Below are 24,531 nucleotides of genomic sequence, written 5' to 3'. Positions count from 1 at the left end.
AATCCACTACCAGGCAATGTTTATAGCCCTGATGGGCTGGTCCGATGGTCAGATAGTCTGTTGTCAGGAGTTCCAGAGGAGCAGAGGTTTTAATGGACTGAACGGGAGTCTTCTGTTCTGGTGGCTTAGCTAGCTCACATGTTCGGCACTTTTTACAGGCCTCATCCACTTTCACCTTCAACTGAGGATGGAAGATGAACCCTTGTAGCCATTGGAAGGTCTTCTCTGGACCGAAGTGGGCTCCTTGCTCCTGTGCAGTGACAGCAATTTCAGATAGTGACATTGTTGGAACGAGGACTTGCCAGGTCACATTCGGCTCAGTCCACAGTTGCATTTTTCGATATAGTAAGCCGTTCTTCATTTGTAGTTGTTCCCACTGTCGTAGGATCCACAACACATCCAGGGGCCAGGTCCCCCTTTCCGACGAGCTTGTTAGTCTCTGAGAAGCCACACATCGTCTTAGTAAAGCCAGTTCACCATCTTCCTGTTAAAGCTGAGCCCACTCATCTTGGGTTTGTCCCAGTATGTCGTCTTGGGCTGGGGTATGTTTCTGTCCCTGCGTTGCCACTACCGTCCTGGTGGACCTCCAAAATCTAGGTACCTCTTCATCCTCTAGCTCTTCATCTCTGTCCCGCTTGGGCCAACGGCGTGGGTATTTTCTGCCCCTCTTCTGTATGCGATTTTATAATGGAACTTCGCCATCCTGGCTACCCACTGCTGTTCCAAGGCCCCCAGTCTCGCATTCTCCAGGTGCGCAAGCAGGTTGTTATCGGTCCATACCAAGACTTCTGAGCCAGACAGATATTCCGCGAATCTCTCCGTCATAGCCCACACCAACACTAACAGCTCCAACTTGAAAGAACCGTAATTGTCCGGATTGCTTTCGGAATCGTGAAGGGACTGACTGGCGTAAGCGATCACCCTCTCTCTTCTGTCCTGCATCTGCGACAACACATCCCCAAGTCACAGCAGACTCTCATCAGTGTGGAGAATGAACGGCTGAGAGAAATCCGTGTAGGCCAGGATGGAAGCTTCAGTGAGTGTCCTTTTGAGATCTTGAAAGGCTTCTTCTTGAGACTCCTGCCAACAAATTTTCCAGTTCTTGCCACCAGGGGGTACCTTCTTCAACAGTTCCTGTAAGGGCTTTGCCCGTTGAGTGAAATTCTTCACAAACTGCCTATAATAACCAGTCAGTCCCAGGAATGCTCGCACATCTTTCACGGTCTCTGGAGTGGGCCAGTCTTGAATCACGGCGACCTTCTCTCTTGGAGGGTTCCACCCCTTCAGCAGAAATGACATAACCCAGGAATTCAATCTGTGTTGCGAACAAATTACTCTTCTGGGGCTTCATCTTTAGTCCATGCTTCTGAAGGCGGGCCAACACTTGTTTCAGGCATGGCAGACGTTCCTCAAATGAAGCTGCAAAGACTATAATGTCATCCAGATAGATGAGTGTCGACTCAAAGTTCAAGTCCCCCAGGAACCTCTCCATGAGATGTTGGAAAGTTCAAGGAGCATTAGCTAGGCCAAACGGCATGCGGTTGAACTCGTATACACCCATGGGAAGAATGCTTTGCACGATCTTGTTCAGACATGGGGACTTGCCAGTAGCCACTGGCGAGGTCCAGTGTAGAGAAGTACTTGGCTTTACCCAGAGCAGACAGGGACTCCTCAATCCGGGGCAGCGGGTACTAGTCCCTCACCGTACAGGCGGTAAGTTTTCAGTAGCCAACACAAAACCGCAAGGTGCCGTCTTTCTTTCGCACCAAAATAATTGGGACAGCCCACGGACTCTGGCTCTCTCGGATCACACCAGCCTACAACATCTGATTCAGCATGTTTTTCACTTCCTGGTACAACTGTGGGGGAATTTGTCGGTAAAGCTCTCAGATGGGTATGGCACATCCAGTTGGTATTTCATGCGCAATGGCCACGGTGCAGCCAAAATCATCTTCGTGGAGGGCAATGACATCCTTATACTTCCCCAGCAGAGCTTCTACCTGTCATACCTGAGCGGGTTCGAGTTCGGCCAGTTCAGCCCGCATTTATTCCAATATTGGCCGGCCTTCCTTGATGTAACGAGGTTCTGACACTGAGATGGAGTTCACTGACACAGTTCAGGGGTCTCCAGGTTGTACCTCCAATTGCACTGTTTGGGGGGTATTACTTCTTCCGGGAGGTTCCTGATTTGGGCCACCACACTTCTGGGAATGACCGTAATGTCCTGATCTTCTAAGTTAATGCACCACACCAGAACAGTTCCTTCCCTTACAATGTCCATCCCCCTTCCCAGCCTATTAATATCACTCTGTAGCTGTCTGTTTAGCCTTTGCTGGTTAGTCAATTTAGGGGGGACCTCAAGTCATTTTTTTGGTCCCCTTTTTACTAACTAGTAAAGGCTAAGCAAACAGCTGTGAGCTATTAAGAGGCTGAGAACCATTATGTTTATTGGCACCTTCCCAGAATATTAACACCAACCCCCAGCTGTCGGCTTTCCCTCAGCTGATAAGGAAAATTAAGGGGACCCACAAAGTTTTTTTTTAATTATTATTTATTTAATAAGCATGATAAACAGATGGCCGGTGCTGACTACAACTGTCATGAGCATCCCCTGATCTTGCTGATCGCAGGGAGACCAGGAGACAATGATGAGAGTTGGATTCAGCACCCAGAGCCTGGGAACAATGCTAACTGTAAAGCTTTTCGCAGACGCAGGATTATGCCACCAGAGCATTTAATTCCAGGATGTGTCTGTGGCACCCCAGGAGTTCGGGTACCCCAGTGGTGCTGCCTTAATCTCGGGGAGGGTAATACCATGCCTGGAGACAGGAGGGATTCCTTTGGCAGGTAATCTCACATACAACACTTTCTGACTCCAGGCCAGAAGGGGGAGCTCAAAACCTGGTTTTCAGGGAAACTTCCCTATTTCCATCCTGGTCTGGAGGAGAAGTTAGTCCGGTGCAGACAAGAGACAGGGAAAGAGCAGAGGAGTGATTAGGAGCTTGAGGAGGGCTATGATTGAGCCTCTCAGAGCTGAAGCGCAGAAACCGGGCACCGGGAGCCTGAGGTTGTGAGTAACTGCAAGTCCCACAGCAGAACAAGAGGGCAGAGAGCTGAAAGTAACCTGCCCCATTAAACCTGAGGTACAACAGCATTCTAGAGCCCAGAGTCACCGTATACAGAGACTCTAGGGAAACGGCTCAAATTGCCTACCATACAGGTACTGTCCCAGGACAGGAGAGAACAAGGACCTTGTTAAGACACTTCAGGCTGCAAGGGACTAATAGCCAGCGCAAAGTGGAAGGCTCCCAACCTGACCTGCCAAGGGGGTTTCCACCTGTCTTCAGGCTGCCTGGACTCCATCTACACTTGTTGCCGGTATCCTGGACTGTGGCCTGCTACCATCAGTAAACCAGGTAAAGACTGCAACCCTGTGTTCTCCATTTATTTACTGGCAACCCACCATCCTTGTCCACTCCACTGGGAGCCTGAGAACCCCGCTTCACCTGTGAGAAGCGTCACCATCTATGCTGCAGTAACATCACCCCCAGAGGACCCCTTTAAGCAGCGTTGGTCACCTCTGACCGAGAACCACAGGTGGCGTCATGAATACAAACTTTATTACAAAGCCCCTTAAAAGACTTTTCCCTTTCAATTGAGTGCCCAGGGCCACGGACCGGGTCGCAGCCACCGTGACATCCCCTTTAAGGGTGACCGGACTCAGTACCGAGTATCCCCATTGCCCTGGTGGGCGACTCATGTCATAATGATACTCATCCATGTGTCATCAGTGTGCACATGTGAGACACTCATTTCGTTTGTGATGCTGGAAAAAAAGGGACACGTCTGCTGGTTTTGCAGACTGAGATACGGCCCATGTCAAAAATCTGACATGTGCGCATACACTGAATACAAAGGGTGTGTTATAAAATGAAACTGCCAAAGATTTCTCCTATTCTCCTCATTTTTTGCTGTCCGTTCTTTCCCTCTACTTTCCTCTGCATTACAATCTTTTCCCTTCTTACTTGGGAGACAATCCAACTGTTCTATGTCCAAATTCCTTCTGTATGCTGCCTCGATTAGTTTTTCTGGATATTTCTTATCCCTGAACCTTTTCTTCAATATCGCTGATTGGGTCACAGTTTAATTTTATAACAACTTATAATAAAGGGAATGTATTGATAAGAAGAATTTAAAAAAAATATTGGTATATTTTTAAAAAATATGTGATTCTTTGGAAAATGCTTCCGAGGGAACAGGGAATAACTTTTAAAAGGGGGGTGACAGTGAAAAATATTGTAGCTCGGAGAAAATTAAGAGAGGTTCCAGAAATAAAAAATATGATAGGAAACAATACCAATATGAATGGAGGGAAGGTAAATACAGGAGTATATAGATGCTCTTCAAACAAATGTAAATGTTGTAAGATCATTAACCATGGAACTAGGAGTATTCAATCTAATACTACTAGGGAAACAATTAAGATTAAGCAGAGACTCACATGTAGAACGGATTTTGTCATCTACATAGTGACTTGCAGATGCGGCTCCAATACGTGGGACGAACTTCCCAGGAATTGAGCGCCCAGATGAATAATCACCGCTATAATGCAAAGAACTGGCAGATCAAACATAGCCTGTCCCGTCATCTCCTGCTGAAGCCCAATAAATGCTTCTGCATCACGGTCACACCGCTGGAGCATATACCAAAAGGGGCTAATAAGAGGAACAAATTATTAAACCGTAAGGAGCCCTATTGGATATATAGGTTACAAAGCCTCTATCCAAATGCACTTAATGATGTAGTAGGGAATGTGTAAGGGTTTGTCATTATTGTTGAGCGATACCTTCCGATATTCGAAAGTATTGGTATCGGATTGGATCGGCCGATACCGGCAAAATATCGGATCTCGCCGATACCGATACCCGATACCAATACAAGTCACTGGGACACAAATATCGGAAGGTATCCTGGATGGTTCCCAGGGTCTGAAGGAGAGGAACCTCTCCTTCAGGCCCTGGGATCCATATTCATGTAAAAAATAAAGAATAAAAATAAAAAATATGGATATACTCACCCACCGACGGCCCCTGGACCTTAGCAATGTAACCGGCAGCCTTCGTTCCTAAGAATGCAGAGAAAAGGACCTTCGATGACGTCGTGGCTTGTGATTGGTCGCGTGACCGCTCATGTGACCGCTCACGCGACCAATCACAAGCCGCGACGTCATCGCAGGTCCTACACTCTCACTGCATTCTTAGGAACGGAGGCTGCCGGTTACATCGCTAAGGTCCAGGGTCCGCCGGAGGGGTGAGTATATCCATATTTTTTATTTTTATTCTTTATTTTTTACATGAATATGGATCCCAGGGCCTGAAGGAGAGTCTCCTCTCCTCCAGACCCTGGGAACCATACACTGGGAACTTCCGAGTCCGATATCACAAAAATATCGGAACTCGGTATCGGAATTCCGATACAGCAAATATCGGCCGATACCCGATACTTGCGGTATCGGAATGCTCAACACTATTTGTCATGAATAGCTCAGTCGTTTGCGCATGGGTTAATATAACAACAAACGTTTAATTTTCCCTTTTTCAGGAGGGGGGGAGAAGAGAAAAAAAATTCCTTTTGTTTTTGAATTTTTTTAAAAACATTTTTTAGAAAAGTGTTTGCTTTTTTTTCAAAAAGTATTTTTATATTATTTATTTATTTATGTATTTTTTATGGGATGAATTGATTCATGTAGAGATTATAGTAGTATAATTGATAAAGTATTAGCGTGAATCATATTTATAATTACGTGTATACCTATACCTATACTTATAATGTTATGTTTGTTCGCAACAATGTAACACCATGTATTTAAAAGCTCATTTTGGATAGAATAGAAGTACTAAATTGCTTATATATATATATATATATATATATATATATATATATATATGAAAAATGAGTCTCTTTAGACGCTACCATGTAGATATTTGTCAAGAAAGGAGAACCTGATGCCGGATCCCTCCCTGCTAATCTCTCCTAGGAACCCTCCTAAATAAGAAAACTTGGAGGTTGTAACATCACTTTATAGTGCTTATCGTATGTCTGTTTTTGTTTTGTTTGTTTTTTTGCTACCTGATGAAGGCTGCACTGTAAAAATAGCAGCCGAAACGCGTTGTACTGTATTCTATAAATATTTTTAAAATTTAATTTATTTTTTTTTTTTCCTTTTTCTGTGTTGAGAAAACAAATGAATTTTTATTAACATTTTTCACTGGATGTGGATGCATTCAAGAAATCCTAAGGTGCTTAGCGCCACATTTGCTTGGAGTTTATTTTCCCTTTGAATTCGCCACCTATGTGGATGTGAAGCAGAATCAACACATAGTTCTCCAAAGTGAGCCGCACACCTTATTGGGTTACACAACATACGGAGAAGAGTTGCCTAAAGAATTGATTCCTTGAGAATCTCAGCGTGCATTTCTTACCGATTGAAGGTGAGCATAACCACAACTAAAAGAATTTTTTTACTGTTGGTAAAAACATATTACGCTCATAGGAAGCGCCACACTTGTCTCTTTTTTTCCCCTCTTTCCCTAAACCAGGGTATTTCTAATGGTTTACACAGACACACAGTCAATGTAAAATCGCGGACATTTGCGCAGCCCCATAGATTATAATGGGTAAGTTTGGCATCTGTAAAAGAACGGATGTTACATGTACCAAAATTCGGACGTGTAATGGGGGCCTAAGGTGGTCAGGCAGCATTATAGTGCTATTCACTTGCAGATTAACCCTATATCTGCAGGTAAATAGTGGTGACAGATTTCTTTTAACACACTGATTACCAATAAAGCTGTGAAACTATTATGACTCAATGAATTACTACTTGGCTCAGGCTCACTAGCATCATGTGAGTTGTTTTCAATGGCCGTGCACCTACATAACTATAGAAAGGACACCAAATGATAAGGGTTTATCTTACCCCGTCTCCCAGTTCTGGAACTTTTACCAGAACGTCCTGCCTACAGTAACAGTAAAGTGGGAAGAAGCATCAAACAGACACAATAAGTATTTACAATAAATACATACAACTAGCGGCCATGTAAAAAACCAAACCCAAACCAGGGGGATTTCTCAACGTTCTTTCCCTTACGCGTAATCAAAAGGAATATGATGCTGCCTCATGTAGAATGACATGTGAAATGATTATTGTGTAATGAAACCTATGGATAATGCAGAATATTAACAGCGCAGATTAAATAGTCATGTACAGTAATAAACTGAGGGTGCCACTTTACTCTCATTTGTGCAGTAATCAAAAATGTGCTAGCTCCTGACACAGGAAACTAAAAAGAGGAACTGGGAGTATTGTGAAAAAAAAAACAGAAGAATAAAAAGCTTCTCAATCTAGACGAGCATGTTTTCCTTCATCTGCTTCATTAGAAGTGTCTGTTTCAGCGGGGTACAACAGTTCCTAACTGCAGGGGTGCACATAGAGATCCCACGCGACCCTGTAAGTACAAGCTCACTCCTTATTGTGGTGTCGATTGTTATATTTATTGTTGTTTTATTTGAACATATAAGTAAGATTTGTGTGCAATTAATGATTGCGTTCCATAAAATGTTAGTATTGGTTTCTTGATGGCAGTTGAAAATAGACAATGCATAATTAGCTAGAGTTTACATCTATGCGAAGTGTGCGTGTGTGCGTGTGTATGTGTGTTTGTGTGTGTGTGTGTGTGTGTGCGTGTGTATGTGTGTTTGTGTGTGTGTGTGTGCGTGTGTATGTGTGTTTGTGTGTGTGTGTGTGTGTGTGTGTGTGTGTGTGTCAAAGCAGACGTTGGGAGTATCTCCCTCTTTCTTACTTTTTTATAGCATAAATCTTTTTTTTTAATTATTATTGCACATAAAAGTTATCTTTGCAGCAAATACTTTCATTCTGCACTGTGTCTGCCTCCCTCTCTGTAGATAGACACTGGCGGTTGGCTCCACTGAAGATTGGTACTGGTGTCTGCACAGTTTCCCATACACGCTGGTTATTGGCATATTCACATATTCACATCTTACACATTTATGGCAGGTCTACAATGTAAAATTTTCATGAAAGCAACAATATTTGCCTAGTAAGCTGGTATGGCAATTTATTTAAAAAAAACAGAATTTGTGGTCACCTCTCCTCTGACAGCGGCAAAACTGAGCCCTGTTCCCTAGGGAAGGGACCCGCATTTATCATACCTTTATATTAGTGGCCGTGGTGTAACTTGAAGCTCATCGACCGCAAAGCAACATCTCCCACAAAACTATCGCAGGTTTTTAATTAGTATCAGTCTTTTCATATGGGCCAACAGACCTTTTGCCCCAAGCCATGCCCCTGAGGCTTTTGCAACCTCTGCCCTTATTATAGTCATGCCCCTGTCCTCTGGATATGTCATAATGTTTAGGATTGGAGTAACTCTTTAATATATCCAGTAGAAGTGTCAGACTGCAGCTTATTCCCCTCCTCCAGCTGAATAAGGATGTAATTAGTTTGACCATCTTCTAGTGCGGGTGATCAGCCTTATAATATTATTCTCGAAGGGAATTTAAAAATATGAGATCATTTTATATAATCCGGATCCCTCTGGAGACAAAAGGTTCAGCCGATGCACAGAACAGCAGGGCTCTGCCCCGGTGTAACAGGCCAGATTATACCCCCAGGCCAGACTATACCCGGGGTTAAAGTGGCCTAGGCTAGATTATACCCCGGGTATACTTTGGCCTAGGCCAAACTATACCCCGGGGTATAAAATAGCCTAGGCCAAAGTATACCCCTCCAGGCCAGATTATACCCCCCAGGGTAAGCTGAGGGAAAGCTGCTCATTCTTCTAGGTCACAGCTCCCCCTCCCATCGGGCACTGCTCCTTTTCAAGCTCCTCCACCTCTGGTGACGCCAGGGATCTCCCTTTCTAAGCCCCACCCCCTCCCTATAGTCACATGTGACATGAAATCTTCAGCCCTGCTCGTGCCAGCTCGTTGTCTTGGCACCTTGGATATGCTTGGAAAAGGGCTTTGTATACCTAGGGGGCACTGACGAGCACTGAGGGGTGGGTGGGGAACCCCTTTACTGGTTGCTATGGGATATAGCATGATCACTCTATCCTAGCAACACCTTGGATACGCTTGGAAAAGGGGTTTATCTATCTTGGGGGCACCATTGCAGCACTGCGGGTGGGTGGGGAAACCTTTTACTGGTTGCTATGGGATTTTACATGATCACTCTATCCTAGCAACGCCTTGAATACGCTTGAAAAAGGGGTTTATCTACCTTGGGGGCACTCTCGCAGCACTTAAGGATAGGTGGTTAACCCCTTAGGTGGTTGCTATGGGATTTTACATGACCACTTTATCCTAGCAACGGCTTGTATACGCTTGGAAAAGGGGTTTATCTACCTTGGGGGCACCCTTGCAGCACTGTGGGGAAGCCGGGGAACCCTTTTACTGGTTGCTATGGGATTTTACATGACCAATTTATCCTAGCAACGCCTTGTATACGCTTGGAAAAGGGGTTAATCTACCTTGGGGGCACCCTCACAGCACTGCGGGGTGGGTGGGGAACCCTTTTACTGGTTGCTATGGGATTTTACATGGCCATTCTATCCTAGCAACGCCTTGGATACGCTTAAAAAATGGGTTTATCTACCATGGGGGCACCCTCGCAGCACTGCGGGGAAGCCGGGGAACCCTTTTACTGAGGAAGGAAACAGCACAAAAATTAAAAAGCTGACTTAGGCCATAGTATACCCCCGGGGGATAAACTTTATACCAGGGGGTATAAAATAGTTTTTATAGTATTTCTCTAGGCCATAATGTTATCACTTCACTGTTTTTCTCACCCTATTGCTTATTTGTTGAAAAGTGTGCAGATCTGAACTGACAGTAGATGGCGCTGTCCTGTCAGTGCATAGTTAATGATAACTTGTTTTGTATGTTCTCTATGACACCTCTCTGCTCTCTATGACACCAAATCTTTTCCAATTTTGACAACCATGGAAGATCAATTGTATGACCAGCTTTTGAGATTCTACACTGCAACAGAACAAAGGTACCCTCAGTATACCTACGATCTACCTCCTGAGAAACGTGCAAATGCCAAGTCCCAGTTTAGACAAACAGCAAAGCCATATCGAGCCCAAGGAGGAATTGTTTATCATAGGGAAAAGGAGGTTCTTACTAAAAGTCGACTGCCAAATATCCTGAAGGCCTGTCATGACAACCCAATATCTGGGGGCCATTTTGGCAGAGATAAAACTTTAGCCAAAATCTCTGACCGGTTTTACTGGAAGGGAATGAAAAATGACGTTCACCAGTATGTGAAAGCCTGTCAAAAATGTTTTGTTATAAATCCCAAAATCACAAAGGAAGCTCCACCACTCAACAGTATATCAGTGCCTGGAAAAGTATGGAGCTTAGTTGGGATTGATATGATTGGCCCTCTTCAGGAAACATCAAATGGCAACAAATATATAGTTGCTGCCACTGATCATTTCTCCAAATGGACTGAAGCAACAGCTGTCCCAGATAAGAGTGCCAAGTCAGTGGCAAATTTTTTGTACTCCGTTATCTGTCGCCTTGGCTGTATGGAGACTCTGATTAGCGACCAGGGACGAGAGTTTGTAAACTCGATCATTGACAACCTGATGGAACATTTTCAAACAGATCACCGTATTTCATCTGCATACCACCCACAAACAAATGGCCAGCGGGAACGTGATAATCGGACACTTAAAGAAGCTCTTAGTAAGCTTGTCAATGACCAAGGAAACAACTGGGATCAATTCATCCCTGGTGTTCTGTTTGCCTATCACACATCTGTGCATGCTTCAACCAAGGTTACTCCATTTGAGGTCATGTATGGACGGAAGGCCAAGCTTCCCATGGACCTTAATCCCTCAAAAGATGATACGGTGGATCCCATGCCCATTTCAGATCATGCCACCCCTGATGTGCTAAATACACTGTCAAGCATTCTTAAAAAGCTGCACTCAGACGTCAGTACCAACATCCACTCTGCTCAAGAACACCAGAAGTGTGCCTTTGATCGCCGACACAAAAGCAACAAAGAAATCACTGCTGGTACCATAGTTTATATCAAGAATCAGCGCCGTATTCAACGCATAGGTTCAAAGATGGAACCACGCTGGATTGGACCTTATTTAGTTGTGGAATCCTTGACCAAGGGACGAGTAAAACTTAAGAACAACAAAACTGGCAAGATATTAAGCAACACATACCACACCAGCAACCTAAAGATTTACCAGGATAAAGAGGCTTCTCCACCATCCGATGATGATTATTCCAGTGACTCTGCCACACAGAAAAATAAGCAAACTAAGGCTTTCAACCTACTACCAAGTTCAAGAAGGAAGTATCTTAGCACCACTCTTGGCCTTACGTTTAGTAAGGTTGTATACTGTGGATGCAGACGAGACCTTGAACAACCACGGCGTACATATAAAACCAAAGGTGATGGAAACTGCTTCTTCCGGGCCATCAGCTACATCTTGACAGGAACAGAGGACAACCATTCCCTTCTCAGAGATAAAGTCATCCACCATATGAAAACTGACTTGACAAAAAAACTACAGGACTACTTGAACCAAAATGTGAATGAATATGTGAACATCTCTGGAATCTCTCGTGATGGAGTCTGGGCAACTGATGCAGAGATCATGACCACGGCGAATCTGTTGAGTTGCGACATAATAATCTACACAAACGTCGGTGACTCCATGGATTGGTTGACATATCCTGCAAGCTTCAATCTGCAGTCAACAACTGAACATGCACTGTATCTTGAAAATAAGCACGATCATTTCAATGTTGTTATCAGTGTTTAGCTTTAAACGTTAATTTGGTAGCAAGGACATGCTAGACTAAATGTCATAATACACAGAATGACTGTTGGGCGATTTGTTGCCCCAGATAATTGCATTGCATGATAAGTGACTTATAGCTAATGAGAAATTATTGCCCCCCCTCCCACCGCTAGGTGGTGCTGGCTCTGCTTCTACAAGCTCCAACGGCACTAGCCAGGTGCCGCTCTCCTCTATGGCGCCTGGCTGTGACGTCGGCGCATGGAGAGGCAGCGCCACCTAGCGGCAGGAGGGGGACCCCGTCTACCAGGAGACGGGCAGCGGCGGTTAGCGAGGGGGGGTAATCGGGCAGCCCCCCTAAGGTAACTATAAAATGGGGGGGTATTTGTAATGCATATGCATTACAAATACCCCCCTTTACAACTACTTTTGCCATGGGCAAAAGTTTTGTATAGTGGGAGGTACTCTTTAAGAATTGTCAGTTTGGTTTCTCAATAAAATGTTGAAGCATTAAGTAATTCTTGTGTATATCACTCAATGCAAATGATTTCATTGGGGTATAATATGAGCTGAGAGGTATAAATTGGGCTAGGCAACTTTAACCCCAGATTAGTTACATAATCTGGCCTGGAGGGGTATAGTTTGGCCTAGGCTATTTTACACCCCGGGGTATAGTTTGGCCTAGGCCAGTTTATGCCCGGGTATACTCTGGCATAGACCAAATTATACCCGGGGTTAATCTGGGACAGGGTTACTTTGGCCTGTTACACCGAGGAACCCTTTTACTGGTTGCTATGGGATTTTACATGACCACTTTATCCTAGCAATGCCTTGTATATGCTTGGAAAAGGGGTTTATCTACCTTGGGGGCACCCTGCTTGCTATAGGGTTTTACATGGTGTAAGTACCTTAGATTGATCATTTGAAATCGCTTAGCAACCAGGAAAAGAGTTCCCCAGCCTCCATGCAATGCTGCGACAGTGCCCCCAAGGTAGATAAGCCCCTTTTCCAAGCGTATCCAAGGCGTTGCTAGGATAAAGTGGCCATGTAAAATCCCATAGCAACCAGTAAAAGGGTTCCCCGGCTTCCCCGCAGTGCTGTGAGGGTGCCCCCAAGGTAGATAAACCCCTTTTCCAACCGTATCCAGGGCGTTGCTAGGATAAAGTGGCCATGTAAAATCCCATAGCAACCAGTAAAAGGGATCCCCACCCACCCCGCAGTGCTGTGAGGGTGTCCTCCAAGGTAGATTAACCCCTTTTCCAAGCGTATACAAGGCGTTGCTAGGATAAATTGGTCATGTAAAATCCCATAGCAACCAGTAAAAGGGTTCCCCGGCTTCCCCGCAGTGCTGTGAGGGTGCCCCCAAGGTAGATAAACCCCTTTTCCAACCGTATCCAGGGCGTTGCTAGGATAAAGTGGCCATGTAAAATCCCATAGCAACCAGTAAAAGGGATCCCCACCCACCCCGCAGTGCTGTGAGGGTGTCCTCCAAGGTAGATTAACCCCTTTTCCAAGCGTATACAAGGCGTTGCTAGGATAAATTGGTCATGTAAAATCCCATAGCAACCAGTAAAAGGGTTCCCCGGCTTCCCCGCAGTGCTGTGAGGGTGCCCCCAAGGTAGATAAACCCCTTTTCCAACCGTATCCAGGGCGTTGCTAGGATAAAGTGGCCATGTAAAATCCCATAGCAACCAGTAAAAGGGTTCCCCGGCTTCCCCGCAGTGCTGTGAGGGTGCCCCCAAGGTAGATAAACCCCTTTTCCAACCGTATCCAGGGCGTTGCTAGGATAAAGTGGCCATGTAAAATCCCATAGCAACCAGTAAAAGGGATCCCCACCCACCCCGCAGTGCTGTGAGGGTGCCCCCAAGGTAGATTAACCCCTTTTCCAAGCGTATACAAGGCGTTGCTAGGATAAATTGGTCATGTAAAATCCCATAGCAACCAGTAAAAGGGTTCCCCGGCTTCCCCGCAGTGCTGTGAGGGTGCCCCCCAAGGTAGATAAACCCCTTTTCCAACCGTATCCAGGGCGTTGCTAGGATAAAGTGGCCATGTAAAATCCCATAGCAACCAGTAAAAGGCTATAGTCTGGCCTGAGGGTATAGTGTGGCCTGTTATAGTTTGGCCTAGGCTGTTTTACATCCTTAGGTATAGTTTGGCCTAGGCCAAAATATACCCAGGGTTAAATGTAGCCTAGGCCACTTTAACCCTGGGGGGTATAATGTGGCCTGGAGGGGTATAGTTTGGCCTAGGCTATTTTACACCCCGGGGTATAGTTTGGCCTAGGCCATTTTATGCCTGGGTATAGTTTGGCCTAGGCCAGTTTATACCCCGGGGTATACTCTGGCCTAGGCCAAATTATACCCGGGGTTAATCTGGGACGGGGTTACTTTGGCCTGTTACACCGGGATGGACAGTAATGATGGATGACTACAGTTAAAATCTTCACCTTTGAATTTCGATAGAAGAAATTATTAAATCCCAAAAATGTGATCTTTAATAATTTTACAGTTATGAAAACCTTTTACAACTTTTTGCAGTTTTCCACGGGCCCCACGACACTGCCATGTGATAGACTTACTATCATATACTCCATATATTGGTGTCAATTCTAGTATAGATATAGTGGTGATCTTCTTTGGCAGCACACATTTAATTGGGGTCCCATAGATAACCCAACGATGCCAAAATAAGAGGTGTCAGTGTTAAGCTGGAGAAAATTAAAAAATGCTTATTCTTGGGGTCCAACATTAGGCAGCTACAGTGAAATAATACAAGAGAGCAAAAAGAACAGAAGACAGAAAGAACAGAAGACAGCGCCGGTAATGTTGGGACAAAGCTTGCATTTTTCATTCTTTTTAGGGTTCATGGACACGACCAATTTTGTTGTACGAGAGGCAGAGGAATAGCTAGGGTTTAGGGTTTTGGTTCAGGGGGGGGCGAAGCTTCTCAGTGGGCCCCTAACCAGGTAACCCTGATTACAACTGGGTGACGCGCCCTAATAGTGGAGGAGAACCTCAGCAGATGACCGCGCTGCTGCTGAAAACAATCTGTATGTAAAGACCAACTTGGATATTACCACCATATGGTCAGTGGTAGATACCAGCCCTACAGAACATATAAGAGATTACAGCAGAGTTATAGATAATGATTTACCGCTGACGTTCTTTCTGATGGAATCGTTCATTTTTCCCATCTTTTCCATCTGGCCCAGACCGACATGACAACTTCTTCCAGCAACAACTCGGCTGCAAAGAATATAACAAAGACACGTTTCACTTCTCACATTCCAGCCCCATCACCATCTATTCCCAACCTGCACAAACTCCTCATCCTGCTGATACCCCAATACTGAGCCGCCGCTGCCGTATGTGTCCCTATTACTGCACCTGATACCCCAATACTGAGCCGCTGCTGCCGTATGTGTCCCTATTACTGCACCTGATACCCCAATACTGAGCCACTGCTGCCGTATGTGTCCCTATTACTGCACCTGATACTCCAATACTGAGCCACTGCTGCCGTATGTGTCCCTATTACTGCACCTGATACCCCAATACTGAGCCGCTGCTGCCGTATGTGTCCCTATTACTGCACCTGATACCCCAATACTATGCCGCTGCTGCCGTATGTGTCCCTATTACTGCTCCCGATACCCCGATACTGAGCCGCTGCTGCCGTATGTGTCCCTATTACTGCCCCTGATACCCCAATACTGAGCCGCTGCTGCCACATGTGTCCCTATTACTGCACCTGATACCCCAATACTGAGCCGCTGCTGCCACATGTGTCCCTATTACTGCCCCTGATACCCCAATACTGAGCCGCTGCTGCCGTATGTGTCCCTATTACTGCACCTGATACCCCAATACTGAGCCGCTGCTGCCACATGTGTCCCTATTACTGCATCTGATACCCCAATACTGAGCCACTGCTGCCGTATGTATCCCTATTACTGCACCTGATATCCCAATACTGAGCCACTGCTGCCGTATGTGTCCCTATTACTCCACCTGATACCCTAATACTGAGCCCCTGCTGCCATATGTGTCCCTATTACTGCCCTTGATACCCCAATACTGAGCCGCTGCTGCTGTATGTGACCCTATTACTCCACCTGATACCCCAATACTGAGCCACTGCTGCCATATGTGTCCCTATTACTGCCCCTGATACCCCAATACTGAGCCCCTGCTGCCGTATGTGTCCCTATTACTGCCCCTGATACCCCAATACTGAGCCGCTGCTGCTGTATGTGACCCTATTACTCCACCTGATACCCCAATACTGAGCCCCTGCTGCCATATGTGTCCCTATTACTGCACCTGATACCCCAATACTGAGCCGCTGCTGCCGTATGTGTCCCTATTACTGCACCTGATACCCCAATACTGAGCCGCCGCTGCCGTATGTGTCCCTATTACTGCACCTGATACCCCAATACTGAGCCGCTGCTGCCGTATGTGTCCCCATTACTGCACCTGATACCCCAATACTGAGCTGCCGCTGCCGTATGTGTCCCTATTACTGCACCTGATACCCCAATACTGAGCCGCTGCTGCCATATGTGTCCCTATTACTGCCCCTGATACCCCAATACTGAGCCGCTGCTGCCGTATGTGTCCCTATTACTGCACCTGATACCCCAATACTGAGCCGCTGCTGCCATATGTGTCCCTATTACTGCACCTGCTGTGTAGTTCTCTGTGCCTTCTAAATTTTAAAGCACCCCTCTATAATATAGTAATACCGGGTGCAAGTGCCGTAGAAACCAGTGCCCATATTTTGCCCCCTAGAAAATAATAATGCCCTCTGTGTGCCCCTTTGATAGTCACAGTTAACTGAGTTTCCCTATAACAATAAGTGCCCACTTTACATTTAATAATGTCCCGAGTCTCCCCCTGTACAGCTCCCCTATACACAGTATGATGCTCTCTTAGGCTACGTTCACATTTGCGGTCTGCGCCGCAGCGTCGGGCGCCGCAGCGTCGCCGCATGCGTCATGCGCCCCTATATTTAACATGGGGGCGCATGGACATGCGTCGCACTTGCGTTTTGCGCCGCAGGCGTCCCTGCGGTGCCCGCGTCCGGGCGCAGAGGACGCAGCAAGTTACATAGTTACATAGTTACATAGTTATTAAGGTTGAAGGAAGACTGTAAGTCCATCTAGTTCAACCCATAGCCTAACCTAACATGCCCTAACATGTTGATCCAGGGGAAGGCAAAAAAAAAACCCATGTGGCAAGAGTAACTCCACCATGGGGAAAAAAATGCCTTCCCGACTCCACATACGGCAATCAGACTAGTTCCCTGGATCAACGCCTTATCAAGGAATCTAGTGTATATACCCTGTAACATGATACTTTTCCAGAAAGGTATCCAGTCCCCTCTTAAATTTAATTAATGAATCACTCATTACAACATCATACGGCAGAGAGTTCCATAGTCTCACTGCTCTTACAGTAAAGAATCCACGTCTGTTATTATGCTTAAACCTTCTTTCCTCCAGACGTAGAGGATGCCCCCTTGTCCCTGTCTCAGGTCTATGATTAAAAAGATCACCAGAAAGGTCTTTGTACTGTCCCCTCATATATTTATACATTAAAATAAGATCACCCCTTAGTCTTCGTTTTTCCAAACTAAATAGCCCCAAGTGTAATAACCTATCTTGGTATTGCAGACCCCCCAGTCCTCTAATAACCTTGGTCGCTCTTCTCTGCACCCGCTCCAGTTCAGCTATGTCTTTCTTATACACCGGAGACCAGAACTGTGCACAGTATTCTAAGTGTGGTCGAACTAGTGACTTGTATAGAGGTAAAATTATGTTCTCCTCATGAGCATCTATGCCTCTTTTAATACATCCCATTATTTTATTTGCCTTTGTAGCAGCTGCCTGACACTGGCCACTGAATATGAGTTTGTCATCCACCCATACACCCAGGTCTTTTTCATTGACGGTTTTGCCCAGAGTTTTAGAATTAAGCACATAGTTATACATCTTATTACTTCTACCCAAGTGCATGACCTTACATTTATCCCCATTAAAGCTCATTTGCCATTTATCAGCCCAAGCTTCTAGTTTACATAAATCATCCTGTAATATAAAATTGTCCTCCCCTGTATTGATTACCCTGCAGAGTTTAGTGTCATCTGCAAATATTGAAATTCTACTCTGAATGCCCCCTACAAGGTCATTAATAAATATGTTAAAAAGAAGAGGGCCCAATACTGACCCCTGTGGTACCCCACTGCTAACCGTGACCCAGTCCGAGTGTGCTCCATTAATAACCACCCTTTGTTTCCTATCCCTGAGCCAGCTCTCAACCCACTTACACATATTTTCCCCTATCCCCATTACTCTCATTTTATGTAACAACCTTTTGTGTGGCACCGTATCAAAAGCTTTGGAAAAGTCCATATATACTACGTCCATTTTTTGCTGCGTCCAAAATCAATTAAAAAAAGGACGCATGCGGCGCAAAACGCAGCGTTGTGCATGCGTTTTGCTGCGTTTTTGTTTGCGTTGTGCGTTGCGGCGCCGACGCTGCGGCGCACAACGCAAATGTGAACGTAGCCTTATACACAGTATAATGCCCCCTCACTGAATAGTACCACAAACACAGTATACTGACTCCAAAGTGTCCCCCAAACTATTTGATGGCTCCAACACTGTAATATCCAGACTGTATGATGGCCCCCTAGATAGCCTCCATATAGTATAATGCACCAGATAGTCCACAATATAGTATAATGCACTCCCCATTGTCCTCCATATAGTATAATGCACCAGATAGTCCTCAATATATTATAATGCACTCCTCATAGGCCTACTCTATTTTGTATAATGCACTCCCATAGGCAGACTCTATAGCATAAGGCAGCCCCCATAGGCAGACTCTGTAGTACAAGGCAGCCCCCATAGGCATACTCTGTAGCATACAGCAAACCTATAGGCAGACTCTATAGTATAAGGTAGCCCCCATAGACAGACTAGTATAAGGCAGCCCCTATAGGCAGACTCTGTAGTATTAGGCAGCCACCAAACACAGACTCTGTAGTATAAGGCAGACCCCCATAGGCAGACTCTGTGGTATAAGGCAGCACTCCCATAGGCAGACTCTGCAGTATAAGGCAGCACTCCCATAGGCAGACTGTGTAGTATAAGGCAGCACCCCATAGGCAGACTCTGTAGTATAAGGCAGCACCCATAGGCAGACTCTGTAGCATAAGGCAGCACCCCCATAGGCAGACTCTGTAGTATAAGGCAGCCCCCCATAGGCAGACTCTGTAGTATATGGAAGCCCCCATAGGAAGACTCTGTAGTATAAGGCAGCACCCCATAGGCAGACCCTGTAGTATAAGGCAGCACCCCATAGGCAGACCCTGTAGTATAAGACAGCACCCATAGACAGACCCTGTTGTATATGTCAGCCCCCATAGACAGACTCTGTAGTATAAGGCAGCACCCCCATAGGCAGACCCTGTAGTATAAAGGAGCCCCCATAGGCAGACTCTGATTATAAGGTAGCACCCATAAAAAAATACCTCTCTTCTTCCTGGTTCCTGCGTTGCTCTGAGTGCCCGCTCATCTCTGGACCGCGGGCACCAGGCAGTGACGTCATCACACCCGCTGTCAGTGTCGGTGACATCAGATGCTAACAGGGGGATGATGGGAGAAGGAGCGTAGTGCTCCTTCTCTCATCAATGTGGTCAGCTGTATCGGCTGATGCTGATTCAGCTGAATTTGCGATGACACGTGGGGGGCCCACTGCTGGTACTTGGGCCCCCGCCTGCTCAGGGGCCGCATAGTGCTCTGCCACAGAATGTAACTGTATTGGTGTGCTGTACACACACTAATACAGTTACAGTAGCGTAGCTCTGGTGGGCCCCTTCAGAGCATGGGGCCTGGGGCCACCACCCCCTCTTCCTCCCCGGTAGCTACGCAACTGATGATAGGAATCTGTGGTTATAACAGATAGTACTCGTCTTTATGATATTCTATGGGGCTGTGCACCTGTCTAATTTTTCTTCCTGTTACAAAGTAGTTCGCAGAAATAATCTAAGACATGTCCAATTGGAATCCGAGGGTCGGATAAAAACTGGCAATGCAAGTCTAGGTTCCTTGAAAATAATGAGACTGTACTCAGATGACATCCGATTTTCATGGACTGACATGATGGAGAAGGTGGAGGAACTTTTTTTTCACTCCACATCCTAGAAAAACTGATGACTCAAAGAGTGTGGAGATATTGGTGGTGTGAACATACCCTTACTGTCATATATTTGCAATGTTTCTGCTTTTTTGCAGTTTTCTCTATTTGCACTCTTTCAGATTCAGTGGACTATGCTGGACTGTCATGGGGTCAATCCTTTAATAAAATCGTCAAAAGGGGATGGTTTGGGAAAATATTTTTTTTAAATAAAGTATTTTAATTTCTTTAACACCGTTTCAGCATTTAGTAATGGAGGGGTCTGCCAGACAAGATACCTTTCCATTACTGTCTCTGGGACAGCCAACCTTGCTTTCTTGCAAACTCAATATAAATTTTAACACCCTATCACTATTCTGACATTTGAATTTTTCTCGCTATGCCGTTTAGCGATCGGGTAAAAAAAACTTTTATTGATAGATCGGGCGATTCTGAACTCGGTGATACCAAATATGTGTATGTTTGTTTTTTTATTGTTTTATTTTGAATGGGGCGAAAGGGTTATTTTTAAATATTTTAAAAAACTTTTTTTTACTTTTTGCATGCGTCAATAGTCTCCATTGGAGACTAGAAGCTGCAGTACTTCAATCGCCTCTGCTACACACAGGCGATGATCACTTGCTATGAGCGCCGACCAAGGGGTGGACCTAATAGCAATCTGGCAATGACAACCATAGAGGCGGCTGCAGACTCTTGGCCTGTTGCAGGTGACCACATTTTCTTTTTATTAAAAAAATGTAGTTTCATTTTGTCAAAGAAACTTGCTTTCCAGAGTCCTAGCAATATCAAAATGTGTAAGGTGTGTGCTAGGGGATGGGGAAGTGGAAGTGCTGATGATGGTGCATGCAGACATCGAGGACATGGGGCAGGTGCAGCTGCGCCTCTTGCTGGAGCACAGGCAACACCCCCATCCATTACACGTAGTTTCCTGTCCCACTTTGCAGGGAAGCACTTCTGAAGCCACACCAATGTGAATGGGTGGTCGGTTGTATAGCAGATGTTTCAAGCATGCCTGCCAGCACCACCCATTCTTCCACACGGTCCAGTCTCACCTTCCAAGCATCTGGATCACTTAATCCACACCCTGATCCTCCTTCCTCCCACCATGTTGAGTCCCAGGAGACCAGTGATCCCACACTAGGACCCTTCAAGGAGCTCTTTACATCATAGTTTCTTGATTGTGGCCTCTCACCCTGCATGATCCAAGAGGGACAGGAGGACATGCTGTTTAGTGACTCACAAAACTTAGAGCAGCCATAGTCACAAGCAGATGACCGTGGGGAACGACAAATTTTGTCTAATGAGGTGGATGATGATGAGACACAGTTGCCAATAAGTCAGGTTACTGTTAAGCCACCAAGTCAGAAAGACCATGGTATGGCAGTGGAAGATGAGGAGTCAAGAAGAGCCAGTGGGGTGACCAGAGGGAGAAGGTGGGAAACTGTTCCGCAGAGCACCGACACTTGTGAATTTATCCGAGAATTAAGTGTTCCCCAGTCTGGGACTTTTTTTAAAGAGAGTTCTGAGACAAAAAATTGTAATTTTCAACATGTACCATGCCAAGATCAGCAGGGTCCTGACAACTAAGAGCCTAACCACCACCAGCATGGTCAGGCACATGTCATTTAAGCACCCAACTCGGTGGAGCGAACGCCTAGGTCTACAATTGGTGGCAGTGGGTAACATCACTGCCTCTTCTCCTGTGCTAGGTGTTTGTCACTTTACTTCCATCACACTGGCACAGATGACTCCTGCCCTACACCCATCTTTCCACATTCTGAGGCACCATCATCAGGCCACACTCTGGCACCGTCCCCATGACTAAACCCGAACTCTACCAGGATTAATAAATTTAATTTCGTTCCAGCAGTGAAGGTCCAAGAGCCAGCACAGGGCAGGTTCAGAATGCTTTTAACCTACAGATTAACCCCTTATCTGCAGGTTAATAGCATTTTTTAACTTGGCAAGTTTCCTTTAAGCAACTGCAAGGGTATTGAATTTAGTCATCAAAAAAAGGATCCCTTTTATTAGGGAACAGCAATAGGCTAGCTTTTATCAAAGTGAAGAACAAAAATCAAACAGTTCATTTAATATTAATATCTAACTATTTACTTTACAAACCTAACATGGAATGCTTCTACATACTTCAGTGATTGAGATTTTTTTTGTGATACGTTTTCTTGACACGTTTTATTTTGCTGCCCACAAATAAATTTAAGTTGAATAGAGTTTTGCATTTCATTATGAAAATTTCTAAAATTTGTCAGATTTAAAATGATTTGCAATTTAAAAAAATGTTGTTTTTCTATGCCCTTAAACTAGATAGTCACACCATCCAACCAGTTAATAAGTAACATTTCCCAACTGTAAGTCAGCATCATTTTTCCAATGTCCAAATGTCCTCATATTTTGTTAAGATGTTAGAAGGTTTAAAAGTTTAGCAATAATTTTTTTTTTTTCAAGTAAATTTACAAACCTATTTTTTAGGGACCAATTCTCATTTGAAAGTGATACCATTTTAAAAACCGGCGCTCTCAAAGTATTCAAAGCTTCTGTTAGAAAGTTTGTTAACCCTTCAGAGACTTCACAGGAATTACCGCAAATTGGAATGAAGGAATGGGGAGTATTACTTTTTTATTTACACTAAAATGTTACTCAAACTCTCAAATTATTAATTTTATAATAGGGGGTGATGTCACGATTCCACAACTCACGGTGTCTCAGAGACGTTGTGAATGACAGCTCTGACGCCCTATGGATTGAGGGCTGGCTGAGTAGTCAGGATTGTGAGGGACAGCTCCACCGACCAATCTGAGGCAGAGGTGTGAATATTGTGATTGACTGTTCCGCCATCCTATCTGACTGGGTCTGCAGGATATCCTCCAGGTTTTATCTGTTCTGGGTGATTACAGGGCTATTTAGCACTCTGACAATTGTCAGACCGTTGCCAATTGTAGCTTTGTTCAAGTGGTGTGTGCGTTTTCTCTGTGCTCGGAGTTGTATTCTGATCTCTCTTGCCAACATTGGATTTACCTTTTTGAGGGCTTTGAAGAAAAGGAATGGTATCTGACATTTGTAGTGTAAATTTATGCTGCATAAATTGCAGAACCCATGTCACATTTACAGAGCCCCTGGGATGCCAAAACTGTGGAAACTCCCCATAAGTTAGCCCATGTTGGAAATTGCATCCATCAAGGAATTTGACTAGCAGTGTGTTGAACATTTTGAATCCCCAGATGTGTTACAGAATTTTTAAAAATTGTGCGTGAAAACAAAAAAGAATGACTGACCCCGGGCCTCTTGACTATTCTGCCTCACGATAAGCCCATATTTACTACTGTCACATTGAGTAGTGACTATCGTCACATTACAATTGGTCCAAATACCTTTTTATTTTATTTTACCACTAGTATGGAATCAATTTGCACATATCTTGTGATCAGGTGATGAATCTGACCCAGATGGTCCAGGATTTGGCCAGGGAGCACCAGAAATCAGAAGCGCCACAGTCTCAACTGCATGGTCAGTTTTCCAGAGCGATGGGTGCAACTCAGAACTGTTCGCTGCTGGCAGTAGCTATAAAGGCTGTACCTTCTGATGTACAGGTTGTCACATACAAACCAGTTGTTGCTTTCCCTGATAAATTTCCAGGGGAGAAAGATCAGTTCACGGTGTTCAGGGAGAGTTGTAGGTAATTTTCTTTTACCCTGGAAACCTAGTCTTAAGGGGTTGTGTCCCAGAGAGTGGGAATAATCATGTCACTACTGTGAATAGGCCCTCAGACGTGGCATTCATTTTTTTGATACGTTAGAGTTAATCTATAAAGAACCTGACAGGATCCAGTAGCAGAGGTCACAGAGGCCAATATTATGACTCTGATACAGGGGTGCCGGACCACTGAGGATTTCTGTACCGAGTTCCGACAGTGGTCTATGGAAGTGCTGTGGAACGATTAAGCTCTTGGAAGCCAGTTCCACAGAGTCCTCTCAAATACTCTCAAGGACATTCTGGCTCTCCACATGCCACCTTGTTCCTTGAAGGAGGCCATAACCCAGGCTATTCGGTTGCATTGCATGATGCGGGAGAGGCATGATGAACGACAGAGGGGTTTGGTAATTTCTTCCAAACCTGTACACTTACCTGATATGGAACCGATGGAAGTTAGAGCTGTCAGCTCTTGAGTCATTTAGAGAAGGTGTCGTTGCAGTCTCAAACTCTGCTTTTACTGTGGTCCTGCTGGGCATTTCTTCAGGACATCATGATATGCCCTCAAACGAGCAAGATGGCGGAATACGCCTAAGTCTGGGTGATTGTCGACGAGGTAACCAGACTTTCAGGTACCTTTTTACTCCTCTAATAAAGTGCTGTTAAATGTATAGCTTTGTTTCCAGAAGCTGTGATTATCTGCATTTGCTTTCATTGATTCAGGACTGGTTCCTAAATTGAGATTGGGGACAGTTAGATTAGAGAGACTC

The 24,531-nt window shown here is 45.1% G+C and overlaps 1 protein-coding gene across 1 annotated transcript in view; it reads left to right on the top strand.

Moving 5' to 3' along the window:
* The first annotated feature begins 7,395 nt into the window (after window positions 1–7,395).
* Window positions 7,396–24,531, top strand: part of BTK (Bruton tyrosine kinase) — a 336,320-nt gene continuing 319,184 nt past the window's right edge. The window contains exon 1 of the mRNA XM_077283385.1: window positions 7,396–7,510. The gene's annotated coding sequence lies outside the window, so the exon portion shown is untranslated. The remainder of the gene's footprint in view (window positions 7,511–24,531) is intronic.

Source organism: Ranitomeya variabilis, chromosome 2 (assembly GCF_051348905.1).
Source record: "Ranitomeya variabilis isolate aRanVar5 chromosome 2, aRanVar5.hap1, whole genome shotgun sequence".
NCBI classification, from domain to species: domain Eukaryota; kingdom Metazoa; phylum Chordata; class Amphibia; order Anura; family Dendrobatidae; genus Ranitomeya; species Ranitomeya variabilis.
The sequence above is the reverse complement of the archived record's forward strand: the minus strand, read 5'-3'. Positions and strand labels throughout refer to the sequence as shown.